Source organism: Prionailurus viverrinus, chromosome C2 (genome assembly GCF_022837055.1).
Source record: "Prionailurus viverrinus isolate Anna chromosome C2, UM_Priviv_1.0, whole genome shotgun sequence".
NCBI lineage: Eukaryota > Metazoa > Chordata > Mammalia > Carnivora > Felidae > Prionailurus > Prionailurus viverrinus.
In genome coordinates this window covers 41,425,932-41,442,679 of record NC_062569.1, presented here as the reverse complement: position 1 = coordinate 41,442,679, position 16,748 = coordinate 41,425,932, and the positions used below count along the sequence as shown (strand labels likewise).

Below are 16,748 nucleotides of genomic sequence, written 5' to 3'. Positions count from 1 at the left end.
TACCAGTTGCTTGGTAAGTAAGAAACTTGATTGGAATGGAACTTTATTGTTTGTTGAATGGATGTGCTGACTCCTTTGTAATGTATGTAGAGAGTATTAAATACATATGTAAGAGATGATTCTAAAGAGTGTTTCATGCTCGGCATTTGAGAACAGTGTTATATCAGTGAACAGACGTGCCTCCCATTGTATATATTTCTAAATGTGCTTCTTACTTGCCATACTTAGAAAAGTGATTTTTCAGTGAGTGGATGTGCTGATGACTGTGTAAAGCATATAGACAAGTGTTTAAAGACATTTAATTAACATATTTCTAAGAATGTTATTGGCTACACTAGTTACTAGCTAAGAATAATGTTATTGTAGTGAATGGAATGACTTATTCTGTATTTTGTGTAGATAAATGTTTAAACGTGGTCAGAGGACCTGGACATACATTTTTCAAAAGAAGATATATATATGGCCAACTGGTACATAAAAAAGTGTTCAATATCACTAATGACAAGGGAAATGCAAATCGAAACCACCATGAGATATTACTTCACTACCATGAGATATTCATTGTTAGAATGGCTATTTAAAAAAAAAGACAAATTAAAATGAGTGCTGGTGAGGATGTGAAGAGGAACCCTAAATTGGTAGAGCCACTAATGAAAATAATATAAAGGTTTCTTAAAATATTAAAAATATAACTACCATCTGATCCAGCAATTCCTCTTCTGAGTATATATGCAAAGGAAATGAAATCAAAATCTCCACTCACATATTTCCTGCAGCAGTATTTACATGCCAAGACATAGAACCTGCCAAAGTGTCTATTGAAGGACGAATGGATAAAGAAAATGCAACACACACACACACACACACACACACACACACACACACACAGGAATATTATTCTGCTCTGAAAAGATGGCAATTCTCCAAGTACATCTATCCTGCGTGGTGATGTCCTCATCATTCTTCAGATGTGACTTCACTGATCAGTCATGTCTCCTTATTTCCCTAAGTTTGTCTAATCTGATCTCAGAAAATAATGGGAAAAAATGAAAGAGGAACAGAGAGGTTAAATAACCTTGATAATGCCACACTACAGAGCCAGGCAGCCTGGCTCAAGAATGAGAGCTCTTAACTGCCCCAATATATAGGTGTCTGTTAGATTATTCTCTGTACTTTTTCTAAAATAGTTTATAATTTTTTAAGGATCTGAAGTAAATATGGCAAAATATTAAAAAAAGATCATCAAAATATTAATTGCTCACAAATGTCAAATCTTAATATACCTGTAACTAATTAATCCTGACTAAATACATTATATGATTCACAGTTCATAATGTTCATATATATACACATACATAATATGCAGTATAACATAAAAAGAATAGAATTCAGAAAAGAATCAAAGATTCCAGATCCAGGTAATATGGATTAAGTAGAATGCATCCCGTCTTTCCCATTTAATATCGCTATTAAAACCTGCACTGAATGTACATCAGCTATTTAAGGCCGTTGAAAATCTAACAATAGAAGCCAGATTAAATGAAGACCCCACAGAGCTTTTGATTATGTGGGTTTTATCTAGTGACATCTACCCGAATTAGAGATTAAAACAGAAACTGTTAAAAACAAAAAGCACAAGTTCACATTCCATTAGCTCTCAGAGTGGTGATATTATCACCATTATCACAACTCTTTGGAAATTTCCACTGTACTCTCATGTGAGAGAGAGTGGAAAAGACAAATAACATCTAAGTGATACAGGAAATAGTTTTGACCGCATTTTTAGAACTGGTGCCCATATGCAACAGATAAAAAATAAATATTGTTTTGAAACACACATGAAATATTTATCAAACTGTAACAAAAAGAATCTGGACAAATATTTTAAAAACTAATTTCAGGGGCACCTAGGAGACTCAGTTGGTTAAGCGTCTGACTTTGGCTCAGGTCACCATCTCATCCCTCGGCCCTGCGTCGGGATCTGTGCTGACAGCTCAGAGCCTGGATATTGCTTCAGATCCTGTGTCTCCCCCCCCCGCCCTCTCTCTCTCTCTCTCTCTCTCTCTCTCTCTCTCTCTCTCTCTATGCCTCCCCAGCTCATGCTCTCTCTCTGTCAAAAATAAAGATTAAAAAAATTAAAAACTAATTTCATACTGAATAAAAGGCAAAAAGAGGGAGGGCAATACTTTAACAAAAAGTTAGAAAAAATGTTTAGGATTTAAAAAGACATTTCTAAGTAACACAGTCACCTGTCTTTTGATGTCTTTTTGCTAGCTCTGTTGCCAGCATTAGTTCCTTAAGGCTCTCCATTCACATAGGATCATGGCCGTTAGGAAGGATATCAAATTCATGTTCTGCCACTACTTTTTTAGACATGGGCTTACATTGCCATTGAGAAGGAATTCATTTTAATAAGTTAGCTATTTATATTTAAGAGACTGTCTACATCAAGCTCTCCAAATTTTTGCACCAAATTTTAGTACTAGCAAGGCTATATCTGGAATGGCAAAGCTGACCAATACCAGTACTCAAAAATCTTTGAACAGTCTCAACTCTTCCAGTGTTCCAAAGAGAATGACTCTCCATTAAATCTCGTGTTACCCAAGGAATACTCTGAGTAAGGTAAATTATTCAGCATTCATCAAGGAACGTCTATGAGAAGGTGTCACATATTATACCTATTAGACGTATTTGACTTATGATGACCTATCTAAATATTTTTGAAATCTGTAGGAAAAAAATATTATGTAGATTACTTGTGACTTTACAAGGTTGCGATAATTTCTGACATTTAAAAGACTTTCAGTAAAAATAATTTTCCTTACTTGGCTTTAAGAATGTCAGGCTAGAGGGTGCCTGAGTGGTTCGGTAGTTGAGCATTCGACTTTGGCTCAGGTCCTACTCATGGTTGGTGAGTTTGAGCTCCACATCAGGTTCACTGCTGTCAGGGCATAGCCTGCTTCGGATCCTCTGCCTCCTCTCTCTCTGCCCCTCCTCCACTCCTTCTCTCTCTCTCTCTCTCTCTCTCTCTCTCTCTCTCTCTCTTACTCTCTCTCAAAAATAAATAAACATTAAAAAATAAATTGGGGCAAGGTGCCCTTGGGTGACTAAGCCCCAAGGTGGGGTGGCTTAGTCAGTTAAGCGTCCGACTTCGGCTCAGCTCATGATCTCTCAGTTCGTGAGTTCAAGCCCCGTGTCAGGCTCTGGGCTGACAGTTCAGAGTCTAGAGCCCTCTCTCTCTGCCCCTCTCCTGATGGTGTTCTGTCTCTGTCTCTGTCTTTCTCTCTCTCTCTCTCAAAAATAAGGAAACATTATAAACAATTTAATAAATTAAAAAAAAAGAATGTCAGGGTCTAGGAATATGATTTTTTCAAAGAAATTTTTACTTCAATAGAAAAATATATAAACTGTGGTTGTAGAATTTTAGAACATATAAACAAATATGGGCTTAAACTCAAGAACTGAAAGACTACTCAAAGTCGGAAGCTCAACTGACTGAGCCACCCAGGCACCCCAAGGAGTCTTAATAGAAGTAGTAGTTTAACTGCTGCCCTTTCACAAATCTAAAAATTTGGATCATTGTCTCTCACTCTCTAGTTAGCTGTGCCAGGCATTAGAGTCTGAGGCGGTCCTTTTAAAGTGGAAATAGATGCATATATATGTTTCCCTTATACTCAGAGGAAATATTTGTGGGAATATGCAGGACAGAGTGAAGGCATTTGCAGAGTGACAGGTCTCTAAAAATCCTAGTGTGCCAGCCAGATGTTGGAGAGAGGGTCTATGGCTGTTTCCATGTCTAATAACGCTGAACCTGGTAAATGGCTGATAAAGGCTCATACTAGAGACACTTACCTGTCCTTGAAAATGGGAGAATTTCAATCAGTTGGTGGTTGCTCAGGATGAAGCAGTGTGTGACTGAGTTTGTGTTCCTTGGTGGCTTTGTTTGGCTATGATTTCAAAGAGCAGAACCGACATAGAAGTTAGTTTTTTCCACTTTAAACTGCTGCCTACAGAAAGAGGTTAGTACTCTCTGAACTAGGGAGCCTAGTCGGTGAGTCCAAACCTGGTCGCAAAGGTTACTTCTGTTCTTAATGAACAAGGCAAACCTGTGGTCCTCTCCTAACAGGATATCCAAAATTACCTTTCTTTTTCATTTCCTTTCTTTCTTCCTCTCTCAGACTCTCTCTCTTATATTGTACATACATTGAGCTTGCTAATTACTCTTTTTCATTAGGATGCAAGAAAGCTAGAAGAGTTTTGCGATATGCAGATGGTCACAAAATTAACAAAGGATCAAGGAAATTGAAGAGCCTAAGAAAACTAAATGTGGGGGGCACCTGAAAGAAAAAAAAATTGCAGCTTTCTACTCATTTACCATCCAGTGAGGCAAAGCAATCAGCAAGGCGTGCTGCTGAAATCTGTTCTTCTACGTTCTCTGACATCTGGGTAAGGGGGCTGTCTAAAAATCACCAAAACCTGGAGACGGCCTCAGACAAGAGACAAAAACAAACAAAAGGAAAAGCAAAACTTGGAGAAAAAAAAAACAGATACACTGCTGAAAAAAATAGCAAAACAAAACAAAACCCAAACCCCATAATTAATATCCTCTCAGACGTGAAAAAACAATGTACAGAAGGAAGGATAGGAAATTATAAGGCAGGACATGCTTGGGGCGGAGGGGAGGGTGTTTAACAATAGGAAAAGTTTTCACGAGGGAAAAGTTTTCAATTAAGTTAGGGTATAAAAGATAAATTGAGAAAATCTAAGAAATTTTACAAGCAAAAAATGGGAAAGACAATAGGGAAAAAGAGGAAGGAGAGGATGGAGGGAAAGGAGGAAGAATGCAAATGAGAAAAAGGTGAAATTGAACACCCTCTTAGGAGAGGAACGCTGGTTGACCTTGGCCATTTGAAAGAGCAGTAATATTTGCACCTGGTATCAGACTCACAGAAAAAGCAGGCTGCTCTGGTCCAGAGGAAGCTAACCCGGGTGGTTGTTTTTTTCATTTCCCAAGAATGGAGGAAGGGTAGAGGGCAGAGAATAACTGAAGCTTGTTTCCTGAATTTATGTGTTCTGTTTCACATTTCACGAGTACTCTTTTTTAAGTAAAATGATCCAGCTCTTCTGCGAAGGAAAATTCCAGACGTGTGTGAGAGAGCCTTCTAAGTATTACTTGCAAAGAATGGCTCAGCTCTAATTATAAATGGAAATAATACTCTTATTTTCAGAGATCTCTCCATATCCCAAATGCTCCTAGCCAAATCTATGGTTATTGCAGCCTCACACTTCTCTGAAGAATGGATTCTGAATTTTCACTCCAATCAAAAATAGGTCTTTCCACAACACATCATACTGAGACCTACTGCTGTCATTTGGAGCTAAAGCAGCCCTATATTTCTTATTATCTATGAGCCCAAGGATAAGTACCAAATAAACAAGCAGCTTTTTCCCAAATCTCAAAGCTTAAACTATTTTTATAGGCACAACCGATGGTAAAGTTTAACTTGATTTATCCTTGAGAGGCTGTCCCCCTGGAGAGGAAGTTAGCTTTGCAGAACCCCTGGTAGAGTGCCAAGAGGAAATCAGGACTGGTCCACAAGCTGAAACAGCTATAACCACAAGGTTTGGACTCCAGGAATAACTGGTGCTCCCTCAACCAGTTACTATGAGTAAGGAAGAGGGCTGACACCCAAGGTGAAGCCCATAGCTCACTGCTATGAGCAGTAGATTATATTCAGGAATTAAAATCAAAAGTATAACTCATCTGGCATGGGGCCCAAGCAATCAAGATAGGTGCTGGAGTGGATATAATTCTAAGGATTTTCCCCCAGTTTGCCATGTTCTGGTTACTTGATCAAACACCAGTCTAGCTCCTGCTGTGAAAGTTACTAAATTTACTGATCAGCTGACCTTAGATGGGGCTAGTCTCCTGGATTGTCTGGGTGGGTCCAATGGAATCACAGGAGGACTAAAAAGCAGAAGGGGCGATAGACAGGAAAGGTGCAGCAAAGACGGAGATCAGACAGATTCCAGGCATAAGGAGAATTCAAAGGACAGTCACTGGCTCTGAGGTATGGGGACCCTTGAGGAGCTTCGAGCAGGCCACCAGCTGACAACCAACAAGGAAACTGAGGTCTCAGTCTACAACCACAGTGGATTCTGCCAACAACTTGAATGAATTGAAAGGTGGGTTATTTCCAGAGCTTCCAGTTAAAAGCCCAAGGGGCAGAGATGATGATTCAACCTTGTGAGACTCAGATCAGAGAACCAAGACAAGCCAACCCAGACTGCTGACCTGCAGAACCGTGAGATGACAAAGTGAAGTTATTTTAGGCTGATAAATGTGTGGTCATTTGTTAACAGCAGCAATACAAATCCACTGTAAACACCCAACTTATCAGTACACCTTGCGTGCAGGCAAGCAACTGCTAACTACCAGACTGGCCATGCCATGTATAATGTTTTACCTGAACCAGCTAACGGCTGAAATACAGCAAGTTGAGTGCTACATATCGGCTCCTACATTGTATCTACAATTACATAACACAAAACTAAATGCCTGAATTTTTTTCTCTATGCAGAATAATCCCATTTTGTACAAGTATTTATTACCAAGGAAAAATAGCACTGATATCTAATAATTTTATGTTTAGGATTATAACCCACTCAAAGCATTCTAGGGGTGCTGGGTGACTGTGCCAATTAAGCATCTGACTCTGGCTCAGGTCACGATCTCAGTTTGTGAATTTGAGCCCCATATTGTACTTTGCAATGACAGTGTGGAGCCTGCTTGGAATTTTCTCTCTCTCTCTCTGCCCCTCTCCCACTTGGTCTCTCTCTCTCTCTCTCTCAAAATATATACATAAACAAAAAAAAATTGTAGAGGCTCACATATTTGATGGAAAGGATTGTTCACAGCATTATATATATTAATAAATAAATTATGGCACAATTACTACATGAAATATTATGCAGTCTTTCCGTGGATTTTTGAAGGAAAGGATTACTATATATTAAACAAAAGGAGGATACTAAATTGTATCCACTGAGTCTAATTTTATTATAAACACAAAATACTTGCACATTGTAAAGAAGACTGGAATACATTGTGTTATAGAGGTCATTAATAGGTGGTAGAGTTATTAGTAATTCTTACATGTTTTTATTTATATATTTTATAAAATGTCTACATATTTTTTAGAATTTGATATTTTAAAGCAAATATTACTCTGTAGAATTAGTTTGCTATGTACACATATGCCATTAATTCTATATATTACTTTGACAAATTAACTTTTTAGAACTTTGGTTTCCTGATTTCCCAAAATAAATTGACCCAAAGGGCCTAACATCTCTTTGAATATAAAAATTCTAAGAATATCTAAATACAGAAGTGTCAAGAAAACCCTCGGTTTATAATATATCTCCCTAGAGTCATCACTTAGATTTGGCACTTTGTTATTTTTCTTTTGTTTTTTTTTTAAAGTTTATTTACTTATTTTGAAAGAGTGAGAGAGAGAGAGCAAGGGAGGGGAAGAGACAGAGGGAAAGAGAATCCCAAGCAGGCTCCGGACTGCTGGTCAGTGCAGAGACCTATGTGGGGCTGGAAATTGCAGTTCCTATCTCACAAACCCTGAGATTGTGACCTGAGCCAAAATCAAGAGTCAGATGCCTAACCGCCTGAGCCACTGACACACCCCTCACGTTGCTTTTTTCTCCTTCATGTCACTGTTGCTTTCATCCCTCATGAGCATTTTCTGGACGCTAAGTATGCTATGTCTTAAATCAAGACAAATGTTTCTGTTCTCCATCCTACTACCACATGAGTTTTGAAGACAGTTAAGATAATAAAAACACGAACACAAAGCATTGGGAAAATGCTACCTTAGTTTATCTTTAGATTATTTTAAGTAATATTCTTTTTTTTAATTTTTATTTTTAATTTTTTAAATTTACATCCAAATTAGTTAGCATATAGTGTAACTTAGTGCCCCTTACCCATTTAACCCACCCCCCCTCCCCCAACCCCTCCAGTAATCCTCAGCTTGTTCTCGATATTTATGAGTCTCTTCTGTTTTGTCCCCCTCCCTGTTTTTATATTATTTCTGTTTCCCTTCCCTTATGTTCATCTGTTTTGTCTCTTAAAGTCCTCAGTTCAGTGAAGTCATATGATATTTGTCTTTCTCTGACTAACTAATTTCACTTAGCATAATACCCTCCAGTTCCATCCATGTAGTTGCAAATGGCAAGATTTCATTCTTTTTGATTGCTGAGTAATACTCCATTGTGTATATATACCACATCTTCTTTATCCATTCATCCATCCATGGACATTTCGGGTCTTTCCATACTTTGGCTGTTGTTCATAGTGCTGCTATAAACATGGGGGTGCATGTGTCCCTTTGAAACAGCACACCTGTATCCCATGGATAAATGCCTAGTAGTGCAATTGCTGGGCTGTAGGGTAGTTCTAGTTGTAGTTTTTTGAGGAACCTCCATACTGTTTTCCAGAGTGGCTGCACCAGCTTGCATTCCCACCAACAATGCAAAAGAGATCCTCTTTCTCCGCATCCTTGCCAACATCTGTTGTTGCCTGAGTTAATGTTAGCCATTCTGATAGGTGTAAGGTGGTATCTTACTGTGGTTTTGATTTGTATTTCCCTGATGATGAGTGATGTTGAGCATTTTTTCATGCGTTGGTTGGCCATCTGGATGTCTTCCTTGGAGAAGTGTCTATTCATGTCTTTTGCCCATTTCTTCACTGGATTATTTGTTTTTTGAGTGTTGAGTTGGTAAGTTCTTTGTAGATTTTGGATACTAAACCTTTATCTGATATGTCATTTGCAAATATCTTCTCCCATTCTGTCGGTTGCCTTTTAGTTTTGCTGATTGTTTCCTTCGCTGTGCAGAAGGTTTTATTTTGATGAGGTCCCAGCAGTTCATTTTTGCTTTTGTTTGCCTTGTCTCCAGAGACGTGTTGAGTAAGAAGTTCCTGCGGCCAAGATCAAAGAGGTTTTTGCCTGCTTTCTCCTTGAGGATTTTGATGGCTTCTTGTCTTACATTTAGGTCTTTCATCCATCTTGAGTTTATTTTTGTGTCTGGTGTAAGAAAGTGGTCCAGGTACATTCTTCTGCATGTTGCTGTCCAGTTTTCCCAGCACCACTTGCTGAAGAGACTGTCTTTATTCCATTGGATATTCCTTCCTGCTTTGTCAAAGATTAGTTGGCCATATGTTTGTGGGTCCACTTCTGGGTTCTCTATTCTGTTCCATTGATCTGAGTGTCTGTTCTTGTGCCAGTACCATACTGTCTTGATGATTACAGCTTTGTAGTACACCTTGAAGTCTGGGATTGTGATGTTAAGTAATATTCTTATGTAAATGACAACCATAGAGATTGTTCTGTGACTTTTCAAAACATTTATGCTTTTATCATTGCCTTATAGTAACATTTGACATAATAAAATAAGGTTCGTATATATGTTCATAAGAAAGAATCTTTAACTGAATTCATTATTTTAATGATTATATATAAAGAGGCTACATTTATCAAAACTATTTTATGTCATTAAAATTAGATTTAAGCATCCAACTCAAAGCTTAATAAACATTATGTATATCAATTTTAATTTAGGAAAGCTATCCTTTTTTAAAAAATATTTCATTGTATAAGTAGAAATATAAATAAACGTCTAGGTGGCAATAAATTTGGTATAATCCTTTTGAAAAGTATTTTAGCAAGATATATAAAAACAATTAAAATGATCAAGTCCTTTGACTGTAAAATTTACATGGAAATTTAGGTTCACAAAATGATTCAAAAGAAAAAGAAATAAATGAATATTTAACTTCATTTAAAATTTTTCCTTCCAATACTAGCTTTAAAAAAAAACAGCATCTATCCTTGATTGTTTGAATTCCTCACCTACACAACCTAGACTATACCTTATTTGTTAATGCCCCAATATGTACTAATCCTATAAACCTAAAGAATGAATTAGAAATCAGTACCCAGTGAAGGGATGGTTTGGAATCTGTTTACCAGGCTAATAAGTGCAAATCACATTCCTTAATATATCACTGTATTCAGGGCCACCTGGGTGGCTCAGTTGGTTAAGTGTTCGAATTCAGCTCAGGTCATGATCTCACGGTGAGTGAGTTTGAGCCCCGCATCAGGCTCTGTGCTGACAGCACAGCTCAGAGCCTGGAGCCTGCTTTGGATTCTGTGTCTTCCTCTGTCTGCCCCTCCCTGCTTGTGTGCACACACACGTGGGTTCTCTCTCTCTCAAAAATATAAACATTAAAAAAAATTTTTTTAATATCACTGTATTTATCACACATGGCTATGAAAGTTTTTCTTCACTATTATCTCTTTACAGATGAATATATGACTAAATAAATAAATATCATTCCTTCTCTGGTATACATTTAAAAGATTACTTTGCAAATGAATTTAGTTCACATCTGTATTTGCAAACCTACACTGAACATCAAATAACAAACAATTTCTTCTTTTTACCACAAAAGACATATCATTACTGGAAAGTTCAAGTTTAAGGTGTTCTTCTTTTTATTAAAAAGAAAATGTTTTAAATGTTTTTATTTATTTTTGAAGGAGACAGCACGAGTGGAGGAGGAGCAGAGAGAGAGGGAGGCACAGAATCCGAAGCAGGCTCCAGGGTCTAAGCTGTCAGCACAGAGTCCAATGTGGGGCTCGAACCCACAAACTGTGAGATCATGTCCTGAGCTGAAGCCAGATGCTCAACCGACTGAGCACCTAGGTGCCCCAAGGTGTTCTTCTTTTTAAAATGCAGTTAAAATATTGAATTACCAACAGTATTGAACTGGTGTAGGTAGAACTAATCTCTAACCAAACTGTGATACATGGTTGCCACGTTATTATTTGTTGTCAGTGTTTGATTCTACTGGCAACCTGATTGTAGGTGGTACAAATAAGTACAGAAGAGAGAGCAAGCAGAAGGTAAACATGATACAATGTAACTAATAATTGAGGTTTTATCCATTGACCTTTTCGAATATATAATCTATACGTGAACTCAGGTTGACATATGACATCCTTACTGACATGACTTATTGAGGAGCTGAAGTCACTGTTGACCTATGGGTTTCTGTTTGTAATGTTTTACTTTGTTTGTTTACATTTAGCACTCATAAAAAAAAAGTATGACATACAAGCTCAGCCACTGACTCAGTAACCAAATATTTGTACTTCATAAGCATGAACTTTAGAATCTGAATATTAAATTCTCCAGTTAGCAAGGTTTCAAATTGTTCTTAGAGTTTCATTAAAATATCTCTTCTCTTGTTTTTGCTTGTGATACAGCCAGGAAAGTTTGTTTTCAACTAAAAAAAGGTTTAATCCAATGAACTTGATTCTCCTTTGGGTCTTTCATTATAACCTGGTGTTAGTAATCTTGATATTTGCTCATAATTACTTTTAAGTAAGCATGGTTAGCAGTAATTATAGTTTGTTTTACTTTTAATCCTAAACTTGTTTATATTTCATTGTCTTCACTTTTATTCTGCAAACCATTGAAATATGGTTCCCCCCCACACCATTCCAATAAAGTTGCCCTTGCTAAGGTTGGCAATGGCCTTTTCATTGATAGACTTCATGAAAACTATTAATTAACTGAAAGCCAAAACAAATGTATATTTAAAAAATAGCTTCTGTGCTTAGATTTTTTGGCCTTTTTTTCTAAACCTTATAATTCTCCCTTTATCTTTTTAAATTTATTTATTTATTTATTTATTTATTTATTTATTTATTTAATCTACATCCAACTTAGTATATAGTGCAACGATGATTTCAGGAGTAGATCCTTAGTGCCCCTTACCCATTTAGCCCATCTCCCCTCCCACAACCCCTCCAGTAGCCCTCAGTTTGTTCTCCATATTTATGAGTCTCTTCTGTTTTGTCCCCCTCCCCGTTTTCATATTATTTTTGTTTCCCTTCCCTTATGTTCATCTGTTTTGTCTCTTAACGTCTTCATATGAGTGAAGTCATTTGATATTTGTCTTTCTCTGACTGACCGATTTCACATAGCATGATACCCTCCAGTTCCATGCATGTAGTTACAAATGCCAAGATTTCATTCTTTTTGTTTGTCGAGTAATACTCCATAGTATATATATATACCGCATCTTTATCCATTCATCCATCAATGGACATTTGGGCTCTTTCCATACTTTGGCTATTGTTGATAGTGCTGCTATAAACATGGGGGTGCATGTGTCCCTTTGAAACAGCACACCTGTATCCCGAGGATAAATGCCTAGTAGTGCAATTGCTGGGTTGTAGGGTAGTTCTATTTTTAGTTTTTTGAGTGTTTTCTAGAGTGGCTGCACCAGCTTGCATTCCCACCACCAATACAAAAGAGATCCTCTTTCTCTGCATCCTCGCCAACATCTGTTGTTGCCTGAGTTGTTAATGTTAGCCATTCTGACAGGTGTAAGGTGGTATCTCGTGGTAGTTTTGATTTGTATTTCCCTGATGATGAATGATGTTGAGCATTTTTTCATGTGTTTGTTGGCCATCTGGATGTCTTCCTTGGAGAAGTGTCTATTCATGTCTTTTGCCCATTTCTTCACTGGATTCTTTGTTTTTTGGGTGTTGAGTTTGATAAGTTCTTTATAGATTTTGAATAATTCTCCCTTTATACAGTCATTTGATATTGGCTAAATAAGTGGAAACCTTTAGGCCCTAAATTCAACCATTTTGTTCTGTTTTGTTGGTTTGGATTTTGGGTAAGTGAAAACTGATATTTGCAAAGTGAAGAACTGAAAGAGATAAGCTTATCAGATGGTGACTGATAGACCATAGCTACAACTGGTATAACTCGTGAAAAAATTTAGCCCTGTAACCCTGCCAGGACAACCGGATAAAGCAGCATTGGTTAATCTCACTCTGCCGACTGAACACAGGATCCCCACCCCCACCCCACTCTGTGTCTCTGTCTCCTGCCTGAAAAGGAATGGGAACTAGTACATTAGAGGGACCTGAAATAGAGTGAGATCCTACTTTCTTTCCACTGTGGTTATATCCACCTACTAGGCTTCAGACTGTGGTATGAGATTATGGGATATGTTTTCTGTTCAGTGACCACCCTTTCCTACTAGAACTGGGGAAGTGGAAGGCGTAATAAATTAGGCATTGTGTTTAACCAGAAGTTATGTGTGAGCACTTCTTCCGGTCATTGGATATAAGCAAAAGAACATGATGTTTTACCTACATACAGCACTCGGCACCACAGCTGCAACTCCTTTTCCTTCCTGCAGATTTTGACACCAGAGATTACTTCATTAAAAGTCTCTCCCACCTCAATTTTAGAAATACCACACTTTTTTTTTTCTTTAAATTTATTTATTTATTTTGAGGGAGACAAAGACAGCGTGAGTAGAGGAGGGGCAGACAGTGGGTGAGACAGAGAATCCCAAGCAGGCTCTGTACTGTCAGCGCAGAGCCCGACACGGGGCTCGAACTTACCAAACCAGGAGATGGTGACCTGAGCCAAAACCAAGTTGGACACTTAACCGACTGAGCCACCCAAGTGCCCCAGAACTATCACACTTCTTTTTTTTTTACACATCCTTGTTTGCCATTCCTGGTTTTTGTTTTTGTTTTTGTTTTGGCAACAGATAAAGAGCCCATGATCTCTAAATACTGGTGTCTCTTATTTCCATATCTGACCCATTCCTCATGCTGCAAAGTTTCAATGATGGGAGTCTACCTGTTTTGAAAATTTGATTATTGTGCATATTTCTGTTTCTCTCAACAGGTAAGTAGGAATATTTTAACAATCTACCAGTTGTCTGCCCTTTGTCCCATAGGCATCTTAAACTCAACTAATTTAACCGGACTCTATCCTAATCTTATTCTGTGATCCCTGTTTATATGTGTGCATTACCATTCATTCAGTTGTTCAAGATGAAAACATTCTTAAAATAATTCTGTCCCCTTTCCCTACCCAAAATTGGTCACCAAGCAAAACCTATTCCCTTTTTCTTTCTTTCTTTCTTTCTTTTTCTTTCTTTCTTTCTTTCTTTCTTTCTTTCTTTCTTTCTTTCTATCCCTGGAGTACATCCCCTTCCTTCCAATTTCACTGAACACACTTCACTATATTTTTCAATATTGTATTATCTTGTGTCTGGAATTGTCACTAAAATGCTCTCCTTTGGTTTTCCCATCCTACAAATCATTCTTGACACTAATTTAGTTTTTCTAAAGCAAGAACCTAATAGTGTCCTTTTCATACTTAAAATTATGGCATCAATCCACCCTCCAACATCAAACACCATCTCTTTAGCATAGTGTATGAACTTCTCCCTGTGGCTTGCTGCTTACCTTCTCCAGGACTGATGGGTTTAGATCATCATAACTATTGTAACAAATTTCAATGGCTTTTTTCAATTTAAGGCTATTTCTTACTTACTTATCAAGGTTGGAGTTTCTAGTCTGTGGGCAGCTTTTATTCACATGGTGTTTCAGGGCCACAGGATCCTTCTGTTTTGTAGCTCCACCATTTCATAGGGTCTCATCATCTTCTGCATCAGGTCAATGGGAGGGAAAGAGCACGGTGAAGGTTCACCTACTTCCTAAGAACCTTGGCTTTGTTCCTTTTCACATTCTATTGGCTAAAATTTTGCCATATTGCCACATGTTAGGTGACCGCTTCTCAGCAGCAATTCTATACCAAGAAAAAGAAAACACAAATTTTGGCGAACAGGTCATTGTCTTTGCCTCAACATCAAAAGTTCAAGTCCCTATCTTGCCCCCGCTTACACTGCAGCATACTCAACCACTTGTATTTCTGAAAGATATATGTCCTCACTTTGCATATGCTGCTGCTTTTTGCTTATGGCTATTTTCTAGTCTTCTTTCAAAATCTAGCTGAAAAATCTTTTTATAGAGAAAGCCATCACAGAATTCTTATTTCTGGGTGAATATCCTCTCTATACATTCTTTATTTTCCTGTTGTAACAGGTGCTTGGAAAGTCTTGATAGACTCAGTTATATACGTTTTTACTTTAAAAATGACCATTTCTCCTCTCAGTGGGACTGGAAAACTATGAGTATCGAAAATGACACTTGACTTATTTGGAGCAATTCTTGGTACAACTTTATTTTTTTTTTTTTCATATTTATTTATTTATTTATTTGAGAGAGAGAGAGAGAGAATGAGGAGGGGAGGGTCAGAGTGAGAGGGAGAAAGAATTCCAAGCGGGCTCTGAGCTGTTAGCACAGAGCCTGCCATGGGGCCCGAACACACAAACCATGAAACATAACCTGAGCCAAAACCAAGAGTCGGACACTGAACCGACTGAGTCACCCAGGCACACTGACAAATTTCTGAAAATATTATTGGTAAAGTAACAGAACTTCAGATTTTATAAACAGTTGTGATCATACATCTGGCAATAGATAGTTTGTTAAAAGAGGAGCTTTTGGTTTGTTTTTATCTTCAGAAAAACCTGTAGAAGATGATATAAAAATCTAAAAATCTCTTGCTTAATAATAAATTATTTCTTTATATTTCTGGGAAGACACCAGATAGCATCTCCCAGCTTGCTTTGCAGTCCAGTGTGGCCGTACAACTGAGCTCAGCCAAGGAAATGTTACCAGAAATGATGTGTGTCAATTCCAGGTCTGGCCCATAAAAACCTCCCCTATGCAACCAACTTCTCCTTTCTCCTCTCTGCAGACTCAGTGTCAAAGCCCAGAAAAATCATGGAAGCTATGTACTAAAGATGTCAGTGCGTCCATTAGCCTGGGTCCTTGGGCCATGCTGTAAAGCAGAGCTCCTACCCCAGCATAGGAACACCTCCATTGGTTGTTACATCATGCAAAAAGAAAAAAAAAAAAAAAACAAGCTTTCTGGTATGTCATTGAAGTTTGGAGTTGGAGGTTGATAATGCCACCAGCAGTACTCCCAAATAATATGGACCAATGTTGATGACTAAAGAATTTGCGTTTGATAATCTAATTGGAAAGTTAAAAATCTTTGCTAAGGTTAATATTTCAACATAGAAAATTCTGTCCTACACAAATAAACTTAAGGCACCCAGATTTCACAACATTCTCATGCTGTTTCCATGAAGCCCTACTACATCAATTCTACCTTGGGGCTGTGGGACTCTTAGAGCTAATATCTACAGCAGTTAGCCTGGACAAGAAAACAGAGATTAAGAGCAATAAAGAGAGTTTTGGAAAGAATACCTTCAAGATTCTCAAGGGTACAATGCTTTTGACTGAAAATAACCCTAAATAGCTTAAACAAAAAGCCTGAAACACTAAGAGATACAACCGAGGTGTAAAATTAAAAAATCCTACACACCACCATGCATAAGAGAACAACAATAAAGAAGCTTGCTTATTTTGAGTATGAAACTGAACAGAAAACAAATATAAATGTCCTTGGAGAGTCCATAACCACCAGCTAACCTTCACAGAACAAGTCGTCTGGAACTATGTAAGTCCATGATAAGTGCTGTAATTCTTCAGTGTCATCAAGTTCTTGAGCTCTTTCCACAATTTGATTCTATCATCATCAAGACCTGTCCTCACAGTCTCAAGACAATTCCACATATCATTGCCATATATAGAGAAGGAGGCATATACATACCTATATGTATGTGTGTGTATACATGTATATGTTTGCCTACATGTATGTGTATGTGTGTAAATATATATATGCACACATACACATATATACATTCATACAAGTAAGCA

General features: G+C 37.7%; 1 long non-coding RNA gene across 1 annotated transcript in view; it reads right to left on the bottom strand.

Annotated features, from left to right (window-relative positions):
- Positions 1-16,748, bottom strand: part of LOC125175322 (uncharacterized) — a 75,634-nt gene that overhangs the window by 55,540 nt on the left and 3,346 nt on the right. Inside the window, exon 2 of the long non-coding RNA XR_007155752.1 lies at positions 14,452-14,706. This is a non-coding gene — a long non-coding RNA (uncharacterized LOC125175322). The remainder of the gene's footprint in view (positions 1-14,451; positions 14,707-16,748) is intronic.